Below are 17,350 nucleotides of genomic sequence, written 5' to 3'. Positions count from 1 at the left end.
ATTTCATAAAAGAAATCTTCAATTGGAATTTTCAAACTAATCCAGGTAATTACAGAGACAGAGCCAGGCTAGACATTACCCCAAACATCAGGCTACTGCCCAAAATGGCAATTATGTCTTGCCATCACCACCACCATCATCCAGCCTCCAGAACATAATATAAGGTAGGGATATGCCAAAATGCAAGTCAGCATCAAAATCGCAGGCACATCCCTTTAAAACTGAAGGCTCACAGCCCCTTTAACACAGAAGGGGGCAGGAAGATTACACCATTGCTGTAATCCCAGCTCTCCCCACCCCCCGGCTATGCCTATGCATCATCAGGGCATCTTCCAGTGGCCCCTGCATGACACTAGCATGTACATGGTCTCTGCTCCCCTCTGTGTTAAAGAGGCTATGTAAACCCTCAGTTTTAAAGGGATGTGCCTGCTAATTGAATGCCGAATCGCTTTTTGGCATATCCCTAATACAATGTTGTGATATTTCAGTATACCCCCTTTTTTCACTCGTGCTCCACATAATTTTGCTACTGGATGTGGGATTTGGGGAAAGATGATACATCATGTGATACTGCAGCGATGTGGAAACCCTGTAAATTCTTTGTGTAGGTATTCTGGGGCAGGAGAGAGGGAGTACACATAATTTAAATAAAAATAATTTGTTTTAAAGGGGGTCTTTAAAAAGAGGGGCATTGTTGCAGGATCATATAATACTACACTTATTTTCTTTTTAATTATTACAGCTGCTTAATTGCTCAAATGGATAAAAACTCACCCTTTACTTTTAAAAAGCCTTTTAAAAAGTCAGTGTGGTGTAGTGATTAGAGTGTTGGATTAAAACCGGAGACCCAAGTTCAAATCTCCATTCATGCATGAAACTCAGTGGGTGATCTAGACCAGTCACTTATCTCTCAGCCTAACCTAACTCACAGAGTTGTTGTGAGGATAAACATAACCATATACATCACTCTGGGCTCCTCGGAAGAAAACTGAAAGTGAGGGGCTAGCATGGGAGAGAGGGCTGGAAGGTAAGTGTCTTGCTTGTCACCATGGAAGTAATGGACACTGCACAATAGTTGATTGAGACAGCTGAGTAATAATGATTCATTCTTCAATTGTGCTGCAGAGCAGTTTCAGTTTTTAGCAGGTACCATCTTATATGCTATGAACACCAGGGGAAGTGGTCTTTTGATAGTCTAGAAGTTCCCAGAGGCATGAGCCAGAGAGGCAAAACAAACTTTGATCTGGTCTTAGTGTGACACTTTGTCGAGCTTTGGAGGTCCTATTAAGGCTGCTTGATATGTATCACCTGGTCACAAACAGTCTCATTACCCCTCCTTCCCCAAGTCTTATGTGGGTACAATTTTAAAGAGCCACTACTAAAATCTGACAAGTGAAGTAAAGTGCAAAATGCCACAAGACTGCTTGTTAAACAGCTTGTATTTTTGAAAGCGGGCCACTTCTAGCTCCCATTATTATTATGGGCCAAGAAACAGATTGTGATTCCATCTGCCTTCCAAAAAGTGCAAAACAGAAGACCTTTGCATTGATTGCCAGTGCTTGGCAGCCCTAGATTAAACCCCCCCTTCCTTTCTTCTTTTTCGGCAGGCATTTGCCAATCTAAAAATTCTGTGGGCCCATGTGACCCTGATACCTCTGTTTCCTGTGTTTTATTTGCTTTGAGCAAAGGACACAGCAGTGAGCACTGCTACTCTGTTCTTGCTTTTCTTTCATTTTGCTTGGGGAATGTTCATACCTTTTTCATGTTGCCTCAGAAAAGTTCATCAAAGTTGGACACTGCAATCACCTACACTGATGCAAGAAATATAATATAAACCATAATACATGGTTTATCATTCCTTCGGATTTGTAGACTGTACAGCTATAGCAAAGATTATGTGCAGACATATGAGATCATCTTAGACTTTTACTCCTGAAATTACAAATAGAAACCATGTACAAAGGACTGATTCCGAGATAACCTCTGGGCTCTTGGGATGATTACTATGCATAAACATGTAAAACTGAAAGGGTCCTATATGTGTATTAAGACAATCCTGGAGTCTCCAGGAATTGGCATCAATCTCCAGATGACGGTTGAAAGCAATCCTGGAGATATTATTGTCTTGTTGTGAAAAATATTGGGGAAGAAATTTTCAGGAATAGCTTCAGCCAGAGTTAGCAATCCTACACATGAAACTTCAGAAAATGTCAGAATTCTTACACTTCTGAAATTACATTATTAGGAAAACATGGTATAAGTCAGCACATTGTTTCCAGGCAAAATACAAAGTGCTCATTATTACCTTGAAAGCCCTAAACGGCTTAGGTCCAGGTTACCAGAGCGCCTTCTTCTGCATGATCCCCACCGCACTTTAAGGTCATCTGAAGAGGTCGGTCTCCAGTTACCACCAGTACGTCTGGCGGAGACTCAGATGCGGACCTACTCTATCGCTGCTCCTAGGCTGTGGAATGCACTCCCTGCAGAAATCCATAATTTGAACTCTTTATTGATCTTCAGGAGAGCCCTTAAGACTTATCTGTTTCGCCTGGCCTTCCAGGATTTTTAACTTTTTGTAAGGAGATTTTAATAAACTAGGTTTTTAAGGGTTTTAAAATTGTCTTTTAACTGACTGTTTTATGTTATTTTAGGAGTTTTGTTTTTGTTGTTGATTGATTTTGACTGTTTTTGTTTTGTTTGTAAACCGCCCTGGGCCAAATTGGGAGGGGCGTTATAAAAATGCAAAAAATAATAAAAAAAATATTAAATAATAATACATTAGAGATACAAGCTAGGTTGGCTGATACCAAGTTTGGTCTGTTAAGAAGTTATTAGCTGACATAAAAGTTACTAGGCTTTCCAAGCTCAATAGTCAACGTCACTGTACTCTACATCAAAATCATTCAGTCTATTCACTTAAGGGGGCCGGTTCTCACACTTTTTAAAAGGTTGGCAGGAGCACAATCTAGGACTCCCAGAGCCACACATGTGCCTGTTTTGTGATCGTGAGAATTCAGCAAAGATTGCTGTTGCCGGGTTAGCAATGAGCCAGCCTGAGCTCCTCTTCCTGACGTTAGATCTAAGATTACCAAAGTTGTGAGGAGCTCAGTCTAGGCCATTGCCAATCTGGCAGCAGCAATCTTTACTGAGTTCAGAAAATGGGAGAGCATGTGGCTCTGGAAGCCCTAGATTCTGCTCCTCCTGACATTTAAAAGATCATGAGAACCAGCCTACAGTAAACTTAAGAATATGGTTGATCTGGACAACATCCTTGGTGGACTAAATATTAGACAACATGCTGGCATAGAGATGATGATGATGATGATGATGATAACATTTAAAAATGCCCAAGTTCTTCCTCATCTCTTGCCCAGCTATTCCATATGGGCTACTCAAGATACCATAATTTTTATGTTAAAGTTTGTCACAAGGGTGATCTTTTCAGGAACAGAAAATAGGAACTAAGGGCGTTGAGTTTAATCTTTGCAATTGACTTCAACAAGGAATATTTTAAAACCTAAAAACCAACCACCTTTAATATCCATCTCTTTGTTTAAGGATTTTTGTTAAGTGCCAACCTGGAATCAGCTGGCATCAATCCCAGCCTTTGTTCTCATAAGGAAGTAAGCTTAGTGCTGTGGGGAATATTATGCCAAACATGCTCCTGAACTTGGGGAAATGACTGTTTTGTATTTTGAGTTCTCTTATGCTAAGTGAATTCTAAATCGTAGTGATAATAATAAAGAACCAGTGGCAGTTGGTATTTAAAACACCTTAGTCTGGAATGCAAATAAACCCTATACAGAGGGCCACTGCAAAGCCCAGTTTGTACCTAGGTTTTTAATTATCTTCCTATGAACCATACTGAGTTCTTCAACACAAATGTGAAAGGCTATTCCATATCCCACCTCAGCAATGCTCTGCCATTTAAATATAATGTCCTTATTTACTGAAGACCACTTTTTTCCCCCAGAAAGGAGTGGATTTTAAAATCTTTTTTAAAGCAGTAAACAGATTTGCCCACCTACCTATAAAAACCTGTCTCTCTGTGTTACAATTGGTTTTCCAGCTATTGATTTAGGGTTGGATCTCGAGCCACTGTTAAGACTAAGGGTGAAATGTGATGTTTGTACACAGCAGTGTAGTGCAATCCTTTAGTAAGAAAGAAGCTCTAATGTAAACGTACACAAGATTGCAACCGTAGTCTACAATCCTATGCATCCTTACCAGGGAGTTAGTGGGCTTGCTTCTGAGTAAAATGCTTAGAATTGGACTGTTAGCTGGCTAAAAGAAGTTTGATTAGGCTTGTTAGAGGGTTACCAAGAACTCTCTGGCAGTCTGTAAGACTTACACAGAGTAGATCTTGTCAACTGGCTTCTTGATCCATATATTCATGGCAAAATACATTCAAAACTCATAATGATACCATATTATGTTTATCCCCTACACTGAGATTATCTCCATGTAGGAAAAATGTGAAAAGAGTAACTTTAATAAACTAAATGGATAAATTGTTTGTTCAGGAACTCTCTTTTCTTTTTAAAAGCTTTATGTTTTAATAATTTATCTCAAGAAGGTATTTACATATCTACAGTGTCATATAAATATAAGCCAGCGTGGTGTAGTGGTTAGATTGCTGGACTAGGACCAGGGAGACACAACTTCAAATCCCCATTCAGCCATGATACTTGCTTGGTGACTCTGGGCCAGTCACTTCTCTCTCAGTGTAAACTACTTCACAGACTTGTTGTGAGGAGAAACTTAAGTATGTAAGTATGTAGTACACTGCTCTGGGCTCCTTGGAGGAAGAGCGGGATATAAAATGTAAATAATAATAATAATAATAATAATACCTCAACACCATAGGGGCCACAGAAATCACCATCAGCCAATTACAAAAAGCAACTTTACTGGGAACAGCCTATATTCTGCGATGATATCTATAACAGCAACAACATTGACAATAAAATTCAGCCATCCCAGGTCCTTGGGAAGGACTCGATGTCTGGATAAAACAAACCAGTCAATAACACCTGTCTGACTGTGTAAATAAATAATAATAATAATATATGCCATGAAATGACATTCAGAGGAAGCTGGTACACATGGATTCTTAGCTCAGGCCATAATATTATGACCGCTGGCTGGGTTGCAAGTGGGGGGAAATCTTGGGGATATGTCAGGACACAAGAGGAGAGCTGGTCTTGTGGTAGCAAGCATGACTTGTCCCCATAGCTAAGCAGGGTCTGCCCTGGTTGCATATGAATGGGAGACTTGATGTGTGAGCACTGTAAGATATTCCCCTCCAGGGATGGAGCCATTCTGGGAAGAGCAGAAGGTTTCAAGTTCCCTCCCTGGTTTCTCCAAGATAGGGCTGAGAGAGATTCCTGCCTGCAACCTTGGAGAAGCCGCTGCCAGTCTGTGAAGACAATACTGAGCTAGATGGACCAATGGTCTGACTCAGTATATGGCAGTTTCCTATGTTCCTAAGAGCATACACACCTCACAGATGTGATGTCTGAACCTATCTAGATCTGATTCCCGTGCTGCGTTACCGACATTCACCTAACATTCTCCGCCTAACTTTGAAGTTGGGTGGAAAATGTTGGACAAATGTCAATAATGCAGCATGGGAACTGGACTTGGGTGGGTTCAGATGTCATACCTGCTAGGAGAATGTGCTATCATAACCAACATTTCCCCAACATTTCCCCCACTTCCAGACTGGCCAGTGGTCATGTGAATCCACCCTATGTGTTAGGGAACCTTTCAGTTTCCCAGTATCGGTGGTGGGGAGCATGTTTTGGCAACCTGATTCTTTTAATGCTACTTCACCCCAACATTTATTAAGAGGCATCATGATCCACCAAGGAAGAGCTGCCCACACAGCATTTGGATAGGGTTTGCAGTGTGTACTCAAACCCTATTAAACCTGATGAAAGTAGATGCTGTTCTCCATCTGTCACAGACAGCAAAGCACAAATAAAGCTGGATCACAGCCAACATCAGCAGTTCTTATGGGGCAATATCTATATATATCATTATAACCTGGGAAATGGCCTTCAGGTTTTTAGAGAGGACTGGAAAAGAAAATATTGATAATAATAACCTACAGGACACAACAAACTGAGTTTTCCCAGCTCAGAGAGAAGAAAGGATATACTGTGAATCCATGATTTCCTAAATTAAAATGTTACAAATCCCAGCAAAGGGGGGAAAGGGTGGGGAGACCAGCTATTACAACCCTGTTTCACATTTTGGGGCTTCTGCCGTTACTTTGCTCTGAAGGTCTCTGTGTGAGCTTTCTACAACTTCAATTTCCCAGGTAAAACAAAAGAAAGATGTATTGATTGTTTCTGTGTTGGTATCAGGGTTGTTTTTGTTTTGGGTTTTCGTTTTTAAGAAAATTTCAAAAGGAAATGAAAAACGGTTTGATAAGTCTCCCACTCAGTGTAAATCAAGGGTAATGTCACTACTTTAATCAATACAAACAGTAAAATTGAAAGAACAACATAACCTATAAACTAAAACTGAAAGAAGGACTGGAATTATTTATTTTACTGGCAGAAAGGAAAAATCTTCAAATGCTTTGAACAGAAAACTTTAATGGTTTTATTAGAAGTTCTTTCCTTCCACACTTTGTGCACTGTTCCTACTTATGATAAAAACAAATTAGGAAACGTATAAATTATTATATAATCAAGTTAACTTGATACTTTTTTAAAAAAAGTATCATCCTTTTCTCATTTACCAGAGTAATAATTGCTTGGTCTAACATTTTCCTAAGGAGGTTGGGATCTGAAGACTTACTGTACTTAGATTCATGCAAGGTGCTTGTGTTAATCTCATACAGTTGTTGAGCTTTTCTTTGAAAAGTTCACTCTCCAGTCGTAAACCACTTTTGAAACTCTCCTTTGTTCCACAGCAGTTTTGCCATGAAACATGGAGGCTATTCTTAAGAAAAACATATCTAAAAGTCTAGGGGGCTTATGGAACTATTCACTTGGATTTTTGGCTCCTGGCATTAAACTATGCAAAAGTTAGCATGATGGCTATTGTTAGCCTTCAGTTGATGGCTATTAGTTGATGGCTATTGTTAGCCTTCAGTGTGTGAAATTCAGTGTTTAAATACTTGAACCCTACACTTGTCACTGTCTTGGCCTTATTTAGTTTACAGAGAATAAAATACTGCTTTGAGGATGAAAGGCAGGACACAAATGTAAACAAGTTGTTCTAGTAAGAACTAATCTGTCTACTTTCCTTTCACTGCCCTTAGAACTGGACTAAATTTGGTCCAAATCTGTTAGGCAGTTCACAAGTTAGCCCACCTGAGCCTCAAATGTTCAAGTGTCTGCCATCTTGAATAGGGGTGGATGACATCCTCACTAACTATGTGTTTGAGGTGTCCCTAGGTGTCCCTACAACTGTACTAAATTTGGTCCAGATTAGATGGTCCACAAGTTACACCACTTGTGCTTCAAACAATCACATGTCTGCCATCTTGAATCAGAGAGGATGACATAGTCACAAACTATGCCTTTGAGGCATCCCTATGTGACCCTACAACTGTACCCAATTTGGTTCAAATCAGGCAGTTCACAAATTAGCTCACTTGTGCCTCAAAAGTGTATGCGTCCACCATCTTGGAACTGGGGTGAAGGTGAACTTGAGGTGTCCCTATGTGTTGCTATAACTGTACCCATTTTGGTTCATTTTGGTCCAAACATTGTGAAGTTAATAGCGAGGGCTGGAGACATGGACAGAATGCTGGGTGATCTCATAAGCTAAAATAGGCTAAAAAGTAAGTTTGGAACAATTTTATTACAATTTATTTCAAAACACATAATAAATAGTAACCAGCTGTTTTCCTCAATCAATTAGTTTTCTTAAGACAATCTAGCTAAGCAATGGCTTGTTATTTAAAGAGACACCAGCCACATTCACACATAACATGAAACCGGAGGTCCCTTCACCTCTGGTTTCCAAAGCTGTATGTCCGAATGTGGTCAACCACAGTTTTGACAAGAAATGGATCTGCGATTTCCCTCCCCAAACTGTGAAATGAACCTTCAGTTACCACAGTGTTTCGGTGCCTCCAACTCTGGTTATGTAGTGCCAGTGTTACATCAAACACTGGCATTGCACCCTCTGCAACCAGAATTGAGAGAGGAAGCTCCTCCTTTACGGCAGCTGCTATTGGCTGTACAGGCTATCCTTCATTAAAGAAGGAAACCTGTACAGCCAGTTCTCCCTCCTCTCTGCAGTCAGCGAGTCTGCACAGAGGTAGCTCTCCATTTTGTCTGAATGAGGATCAGAGACCGGAGGAGGGGGGAGGACAAGGAACCATGGGTCCATTGGACCTGTGGTTACGTGTTACGTCTGAAGGTGGCTTCTATTTCAACTGGATGTTATATCTTTTTAAATCAATCAATCATCAATCAATCAATCAATCATCAATCATCATCATCATCATCATCTTGATTTATCTTTATTTGCATTTTTTTTCAATACTTTTACTCCATGGCTGCCAGGTTTTCAACCTGCCTCTGTAACTGTGCCCTTAAGAGCAAACTTTACTATATGGTTGTTAACTTTTCAATAAGCATTTGTAGCTAGGTCTCTAACAACAGCCTCATATGAAGGGATTAGCAGGTAAAGCCATTTGTGGCATGGATATAAAGGCTATCACCTGCAAATGGTTGCAGATTAAAAAACCCCGTTAGACACAGCTTCAGGAGATGGTTAAAAAGTTGGCAACCGTATATGTTCTGTCCTAATTCATATTTTCACTTGGAGTTGTACTGGAATTGTGTGGTTGAGAACAATTCCACCATAGAGACAGCCTCCAGTTACACAAGGCTTCAATTTATATGATATCCATCCCACCCCCCTGCCGTGCTTTTTAAAGGGAAGAATTAGGAGCCAGTGTGGTGCAACAGTTATAAACCCAGGACAACCAGGCCCGTCCTTTGGGTAGGGCGAGTGGGACAATTGCCTGCAGCCCCGTATTTTCCAGGCCCTGTGACTGGACCCAATCATCCCTGCACTCTCAGCCGTTGCTCCTTGCCCCCCTACTGGAGTAAGTGGGGAGGTGGGAGCAGATTAATGCAGCCCTCCTTAGAGTTCAGAGCCTCAACTGCAGCCTTTTGGAGTGGCGCCGTGAAATTCTAAGCGGGATATAGAGAAAGTGCTTTTGGCCCCAGCTTGTGTGTCTCTTCAGACCAGATGGAAGGGAAAGGGGAGGAAAGGAAGCAGGCCGGAAGAGTGGCCTATCTCACCTGGGAAATGAAAGTCAAGCCTCCCCACTCTTTTTACTCTCCCTTTATCCCCTCTCCTCCTCACGCATGGTGGGGGTGGAGGGCACAAAGGAGGGCAGGGCAGGGAGGAAGGCAGGGCAAGGACTGCCGGCTGCTGCCACCCCACACAGCACCCGGGATGGTGGCACCCCCAGCAGTCTTCCCGTGTATGCTGTGCCCCTCTTTCTTTCTTCCCTCCCTCCCCTTCCCTTTCTTTATACCATTAATAAGTAGTAACCAGCTGATCCGGCACAGAGCATCTGCACCCCTAGTTTGCTGCCACCACTTTCTCCCCCCACCCCCACGTTTTTTACTGCCCGCCCCTGTGGCATTCTCCCCCGCCCGTCTTCATCCCCGCCCGCACCCTGCCCATCGTCTTCTTCCTTCCCTGCCGCCCCCTGCCCACTATCTTCCTCTTTTTCCTGCCCACAGCCATCTTCTTCTTCTTCTTCCCCGCCAGCCGCCCAGCCACCTACCCCGATTTTCTGGCTCCCTGCCTGCTGGCTGCACAGCTAGCTGCCGGTCACAGCCGCTTGGCTGTCCGCCTGCTGGTCGCAGCCATCCACCAGCCACCGTTTTCTTTGGCCGGCCGGCCGCTGCCACCCCCACCATATTCTTTTTTCTAGCCAATCCCCATCGCTATTGGCAGCTGTTCGCAAACTCTTGCGAGAGCTGTCACACATAGGATTAGCAATGGGTACGTCTAAGAGAAATATATATAAAGAAGATGCTCATGAAATTTCTTGAGCTCAGAGACAGTGGCACTCTTTGGACTGGACGTCTGGGTGGAGGTCCAGTCTCCTGCAGGCCTGGGGTGGGTGGGCTCCAAATGCTATGGTCCCCTAATTTAAATTCCCCTGCTAACTGGGCAATTCCCCTGCTAACTGGGCAAAGAGGCACCTTTTACCGTGGTGATTCTCTTTATTTAGCAGGGGGAAAGTAACTGGCCCTATTCACCCCCAGCACAGTACTTCCAGTGACTGTTGCTGGTGTGTGTCTTAAGTTTCTTTTTAGAATGTGAGCCCTTTGGGGACAGGGAGCCATCTTATTTGTTTGTTATTTCTCTTCGTAAACCGCCCTGAGCCATTTTTGGAAGGGCGGTATAGAAACCAAATTATTATTATTATTATTATTATTATTATTATTATTATTATTATTAAATGGCAGGATTGCCCATGCAGAATGTGGTATCTCTCTGCAAGTAAGTCAGTGGGAAGTTCTTATTCAGAATATCTTCTATAAACAAACAAACAAACAAACAAACAAACAAACAAATGTGTTTCCAGCGTTCCCTGAGCATGTTCTAGTGTAAAAAACAGTGCCTTGCAGATTATTTGGTGCTGGTGGCATAGGTGGGGGCAGCGGGGATGGGGGCCGAAAAGGCATTTAGGTACAGGCTCCGAAATTACCGAGAGGGGAGGGGAAAAACTTTCAACTCCCCCCATGCTTCACTGCTGTTGCTTTCCTGTTGGCACTCTGTGGAAGGCATCGGGGTTAAAGACACAAAAACCTTCTCTCCTGAACACTTGCTGAACGCTGCCGTTCCTGCTGCTGTCAAACTGGTAAAAGATAGGAATGGTGTTTTGCTGGATGGGAGCTGGTGAGGAGCAGGATGGAGTCAGTTTTTGAGCCTAGGCTTGGCTTGGGAAATGATCCAAGTTCTTCCTGATTTTTTGAGATTTCTGAGGTAATCTGAGGTCATGAGCCTGACCACCCCTAAAAACAGTTAGTTAAAACTGTGTATAGGGCAGAGCAGACTCCTGACAATATGGACAGGTTCACACAATCACCAGGTCCTCAGTGAGCGTGTGCTGCTGGGGCGAGATGGTGGTACTTCTCCTTTTTGTAATGTCTGAACCCACCAATGTCAGGTGGAGATGTTGGGTTCCGTCCGCAGCCCAACATTCTCCACCCAACTTCAAATGTTGGCTACAGATGTTGGGCAAATGCTAGGCAATGGAAGGAATAAGACATTCTCCACAAGACACAGACGGGTTCAGATGCCACCTAAAGTGGTGGAAGTACTGCTTTGTGCTGGGATCATGCACTTGAGGGGAGCTTCCCTATTTATTTATTTTTTGCCACCCTTAACTGAGTGTATAAACCAGAGCGTTTGTTTATCTAACTATCTGTCAAAAAGCAAAACTGAATGGGACTTCCTTCACATTTAAAATCATGGGCCAGAACCTAAGGCGTATACTCATGTGAAATAGGGGCCATAACCCAGAATTTGGCTTTTAAAAAACTAAATCTGGCAACCCATTCTAGGAACAGGATGAAACCTATCTTTTGCTTTCTTCTGACTTGTGAAATAAATTGTTTCCTTATTACACTTATTTTACATATCTATCACCTAATGGACAGTGCTTTTAGAAAACAGTAGCTCTTGCATATTCAGTGATGTAAATTATTTGCTAAATTTAAAAAAATGTTATAAACTATTCTGTACTTTTAATCATTGATTTTAAACATTGATTTACTAACTCAGTGTTTTTTAATGAAGCCTAGATTAACATAGCCTTTTACATTCAGCAAAAGCAAAAATCATGCCTGTCATTATTTTGAAGTGAATGAAAAATCAAGTCACCTGTACTAAGTGCTGAATTAATCATTAGGCTAAAATATACAGAATCCTGGGCGCAACTTTTTTGTCAAGGGCAGAGAAGAAGTACATCTAAAAAATGCCCACCAGTGCATGCCCAATAACTAGATTCCCACCATCTTTACAAAAATGGGAAGTGAATACATCAGGAGAGTTAGAAAAATCCTCAAGTCCAAACTCAATGGCGGGAACACCATACAAGCCATAAACACCTGGGCTATACCTGTTATCAGATACAGTGCAGGAATAATAGACTGGACCCAGGCAGAGCTAGAGATGCTAGATCATAAGACCAGGAAAATCATGACCATCAATCATGCTCTGCACCCCCGCAGTGATGTAGATAGGCTATACCTCCCTCGCAGCTCAGGTGGAAGAGGAATGCTGCAAGTCCATCAAACAGTAGAGGAGAAAAGAGGCCTTGAAGAATATATAAAGGACAGTGAAGAAGATGCACTTAAAATGGTCAAGAACGAGAAACTATTCAACACCAATGAAAGAAAGCAGGCCTACAAGAAAGAACAAGTCAAGAACCCAGCAGAAAAATGGAAAAATAAGCCCCTGCATGGTCAATATTTGCACAATATAAGTGGAAAATCAGACATCAGCAAGACCTGGCAATGGCTTAAGAATGGCAACTTGAAGAAAGAAACAGAGGGTTTAATACTGGCTGCACAAGAACAGGCACTAAGAACAAATGCAATAAGAGCCAAAGTCAAAAAATCCACAACAAACAGCAAGTGCCGCCTTTGTAAAGAAGCAGATGAAACCGTGGACCACCTGATCAGCTGTTGTAAGAAGATCGCACAGACTGACTACAAACAAAGGCATGACAAGGTAGCAGGGATGATACACTGGAACATCTGCAAAAAATACAAGCTACCTGTAGCCAAACATTGGTGGGACCATAAAATTGAAAAAGTTGAAGAAAATGAAGATGTAAAAATCTTATGGGACTTCCGACTACAAACAGACAAACATCTGCCACACAATACACCAGATATAACTGTAGTCGAGAAGAAAGAAAAACAAGTCAAAATAATTGACATAGCAATACCAGGGGATAGCAGAATAGAAGAAAAAGAAATAGAAAAAATCACCAGATACAAAGATCTACAAATTGAAATGGAAAGGCTGTGGCAGAAAAAGACCCAAATAATCCCAGTGGTCATTGACGCCCTGGGCGCAGTTCCAAAAGACCTTGAAGAGCACCTCAACACCCTAGGGGCCACAGAAATCACCATCAGCCAATTACAAAAAGCAGCTTTACTGGGAACAGCCTATATTCTGCGACGATATCTATAACAACTGACAATAAAATTCAGCCATACCAGGTCCTTGGGAAGGACTCGATGTCTGGATAAAACAAACCAGTCAATAACACCTGTCTGACTGTGTAAACAAGAAATAATAATAATTCAATTTCTATACCGCCCTTCCAAAAATGGCTCAGGGTGGTTTACAAAGAGAAATAACAAACAAATAAGATGGCTCCCTGTCCCCAAAGGGCTCACATTCTAAAAAGACACACACCAGCAACACTCACTGGAAGTACTGTGCTGGGGGTGAATAGGGCCAGTTACTCTCCCCCTGCTAAATAAAGAAAATCACCACGGTAAAAGGTGCCTCTTTGCCCAGTTAGCAGTATGGCAGATCTATTTCCCTGCATTGTGTTGGAATGCAGGGCCAGCAACTGAGTAGGCAGTGGATTGGTCAGGCCCCCTCCCCCTCCTGAGTTCACTGCTGAGGAAAGATATGAAGAATGATTTCCTAGCATAAACCAATAATCCTGACTTTACTATTAGTATGAATATTTACATATCACTTTACACTACCTTTTCATATTTTTCCACTCCATTTTCCCACCAAACAAGCTTCACCTGCTAGTTTTTTGCTTGTCAGAGTGCCACCTAAAGCTACAGGAGTAGGGCCAGGAAAAAAAATGTGGTAAACCTAGACATACAATTTTGGCCCTCCTAAGTCCATTTTTAATATTGGCGAGACCTTTGAACTGGTATTACTCTCCCAATTATGTTAATACTAATACTAATAACAACTTAAGGTACACAGTTGACACAAATGTTTTAGTTTATTCAATTTTTAGCAAGAACAAATGTGCTATACAACACTAAGCATACCTGGTTATTACTTATAAAATCTCATCTGGCCCAAAGCCTTTAAATGCACTTAACTGTAATAATTAAATTTTCACCTTTTTTTGTACTGAGTTGCACTCAAAGTGGTAAAAAGTAAATATGAAAAACAATTCTGAAAGTAGTAAGACAACAAACAGCAACAAAACAATATAAAAACAGTTTAGAGCCACATAAAATAAACTGAAGGACTTTATAGTCCACCTAAAAATGGGAAGAGAGAATCTGTCCGATGCCCCACATGTGTGTGAGATTTGAGGCAGTCCCCACTGCCACTTTCCTTCATGACCGCTGCCTACTCAGCACTCACACTGTCCACTTACCTGCGCCTGTGCCACCCGGCCACCCATCCGCCTCCCTTTTCTGGCTGTGACATGGTCTAATGACCCTCTTCTTTGGGACACTCTTCCCCCACAGATTTGTTCAGCCCCTCCCTAACTGCTTTTAAGGCCCTTCGTAAGACCTACCTGTTTTGCGAGGCATTTGCTCTTTATTTTATTTTAAATTGGTATTGGTATTGTTGTCCACCGCCTAGAGTCCTTGGAGGGAGCAGTATATATGAAAATTCAAATACATACATACATACATACAGTACATCACCACTCTGGCACAAGTATGCTGCCCCATCCCATTGAGAAAAGGCACCAGCACAGTGACATCATTATTTCGCAGTGCTAATAGGATGGATAGCTGGGTAGCGCATGAGTGGTGGGTAAGTGGGCGGTAGTGTGAGAGGCAGGGGCCATGTCCATGAAGATGTGAGATGGCGCAACAGGGTGCAGCCCTTGAACATCAGCTGCCCATGTGCCGCCACCCCCTGCACCCTATTGCCACATGCTTGATACCCCAGACTATTCCACAATTGCATGGTACTGCTTCTGAGGAGGTCATATCCGTAGTACTAGCCAGCTATCTCTTCAGCATAGATTGGCCAGAGAGCAGGATTAAGAACATAAAAACAACCTTGCTGGATCAGGCCCAACGCCTATCTAGTCCAGCATCTTGTTTTCCACAGTGGATACCAGATGCCTTTGGGAAGCCTACAACCAGGAGATGAAGGCTTACCTCCTCTCCTGCTGTTGTTCCCCTGCATCTGGTATTCAGAGTGTTTCCAATGCCAATTTTATTTTATTTTTTTAAAAGAAAGGAAAAGGAAAGGAGACCAGACCACAGAGGAAAAAAGGGATCAGAGCTTTATTTATGCTAGGACTCAGCTGATGAATATACATTAATAACTGAAATACTGAGCCCTAGAATTTGAGAAAAGTTCGAGCGTGTACAGAGCATTTTTCTTCAGCATGGATAAAAACATACCTCCCCACACACAGCCATATTTTGTTCGCTAAAGTTACTACAAGTAATGAGTTTAAGAGTTAAACTACCTTGCATAGGATTGAGTTGTTACAGTTAAGAAGCAAAACTTTTAAGTTAGATTGCCTTTTTCTTTTTTTTTCTTTCAGCTTTAATTTCTGCTAGTCAATGATAGCTGTTGCAAACATATTAGTTTGTTGGCATTTTCCAAATTTTTAGCCTGAGATGTATTTACTGGGTCAAGGTCACCCAGTGATTCTGAAAAAAATAATATTAGTAACTTATTTTCATAACCTGGAAGTTATTTTCAAAACCTTCAGGCTTGACTACTCTAAAGCACTCGTATGTGGGGCTGCTTTTGTACATAGTCTGGAAACTACAATTGGTACAGAATGCTGCAGCCAGACTGGTCTCTGGGACAACCCAAAGGGATCACATAACACCGATTTGAAAAGAACTGCAATGGCTGCCGATATGTTTCCGAGCAAAATACAAAGTGCTGGTTATTGCCTACAAAGCCCTCAACGGCTTGGGTACTTAAGAGAGCACCTTCTCTGTCATGAATCCTGTTGCCTATTAAGATCATCAGGAGAGGTCCACTTACGGTTGCCACCCAGTTTGTTTTGTGGCAACTCAGGACTGGGCCGTCTCTGTCGCTGCCCCAGGGCTCTGGAATATGCTCTCTGTCAAAATAAGAGCATCTCCATCTCTGTTTGCTCTTAGGAAGACCCTGAAGACACACATTTTCTCAGGCTTTTAACTGGATTAATTTTAAACTATTTAATTGTTTTTATCCATGAGATTGTTTTAACTTTTTATTCTGTGAAATTGCTCCCCCCACCCTTTAAAAAAAAGATATGCAGTGTTTTAAATTGTGTACACCACCTAGAGATGCACATATCAGGCAGCCTATACATATGTTAAATAAATAAGTTACTAATATAATGTTTCAGAATCACTGGGTGCCCTTAGGCCGGTCAGTATCTCTCAGTTTAGCAGCTCTAGTCTTCCTAAAAGGGCTGTTTTGAGGAGAAAATCGGGAGCAGGGGGGAACTATGTACTGTATAGCTCCTAGCTCCTTGAAGGAAGGCCAGGATAAGAATTTAATACATACATACATAACATTAAAATGCTGTTACAGCTAGTAGGAGGGGCATTGCTAGGTATGCTGTTTTACCTCTCCACCCATAATATACTCCTCATCCTCATCTCACGCCCTCAATCCCCCTCTCCACCTTTTTTGCCGTGGCCAGTGGCCACTGTGTATTTTTTTAAAAACCAGAGTTTAAAACACTACTGTGGGGGGCGTGTTTTATTTGGCCAACCTTTCCTCCACTGAGCCCAGTAGCTGGGTTGCTGTTGGGCAAAAGGGCCACCCAGCACTTCCTCAATTTAGATTGGCATCTTGGTTGCTGCTGGGAACAAGGTCGAGGGCCCTGGACAGCCAGTCCCCAGAGCAACCACCTTCCCTTTCCCTTTGTTAGGGCTGCCATATTTTGGCTTTCCAAATCAGGGTGCCTAATTTTCATATTATGTAAACAGGCTTGAAAATAATTTTTGAGCAGAATAGTGACTGCACATTTTGCTCCATAACTCCGCTTCTACAAGGGCTAAAGCTTAGCTTTTTTGTTTTAAAAAAATGAAAGCTGAAATCTGGGCGAATCTGGGTGGGCTAAGCAATCTAGCTGAGATGCTTAAAATCTGGGTGAAATCCGAAATTCCACAGGCATGACAACTCTACCCTTTGTGTGCAAAAGGAAAGGGAAGGGAGGGACAGATAATGCAAGAAGAAATGGGGAGAGAAGGTGGTCTGCAATGTCCCTCCTCCGTTCCCCACTGGGGTGGGGGGCAGAGAGAAGAGGCTTCTATCAACAATAGAAGGGGCAGTGATGAGAAGTACCTGTTGGCGAGGGGGCACGCAGCTAACACCAGTTGGTGGTGCCTGATTATGTCTGCTTGACTTTTTAGAGGGGCAAGGAGTATTATAG

Source organism: Hemicordylus capensis, chromosome 3, assembly GCF_027244095.1.
Source record: "Hemicordylus capensis ecotype Gifberg chromosome 3, rHemCap1.1.pri, whole genome shotgun sequence".
NCBI lineage: Eukaryota > Metazoa > Chordata > Lepidosauria > Squamata > Cordylidae > Hemicordylus > Hemicordylus capensis.
The sequence above is the reverse complement of the archived record's forward strand: the minus strand, read 5'-3'. Positions refer to the sequence as shown.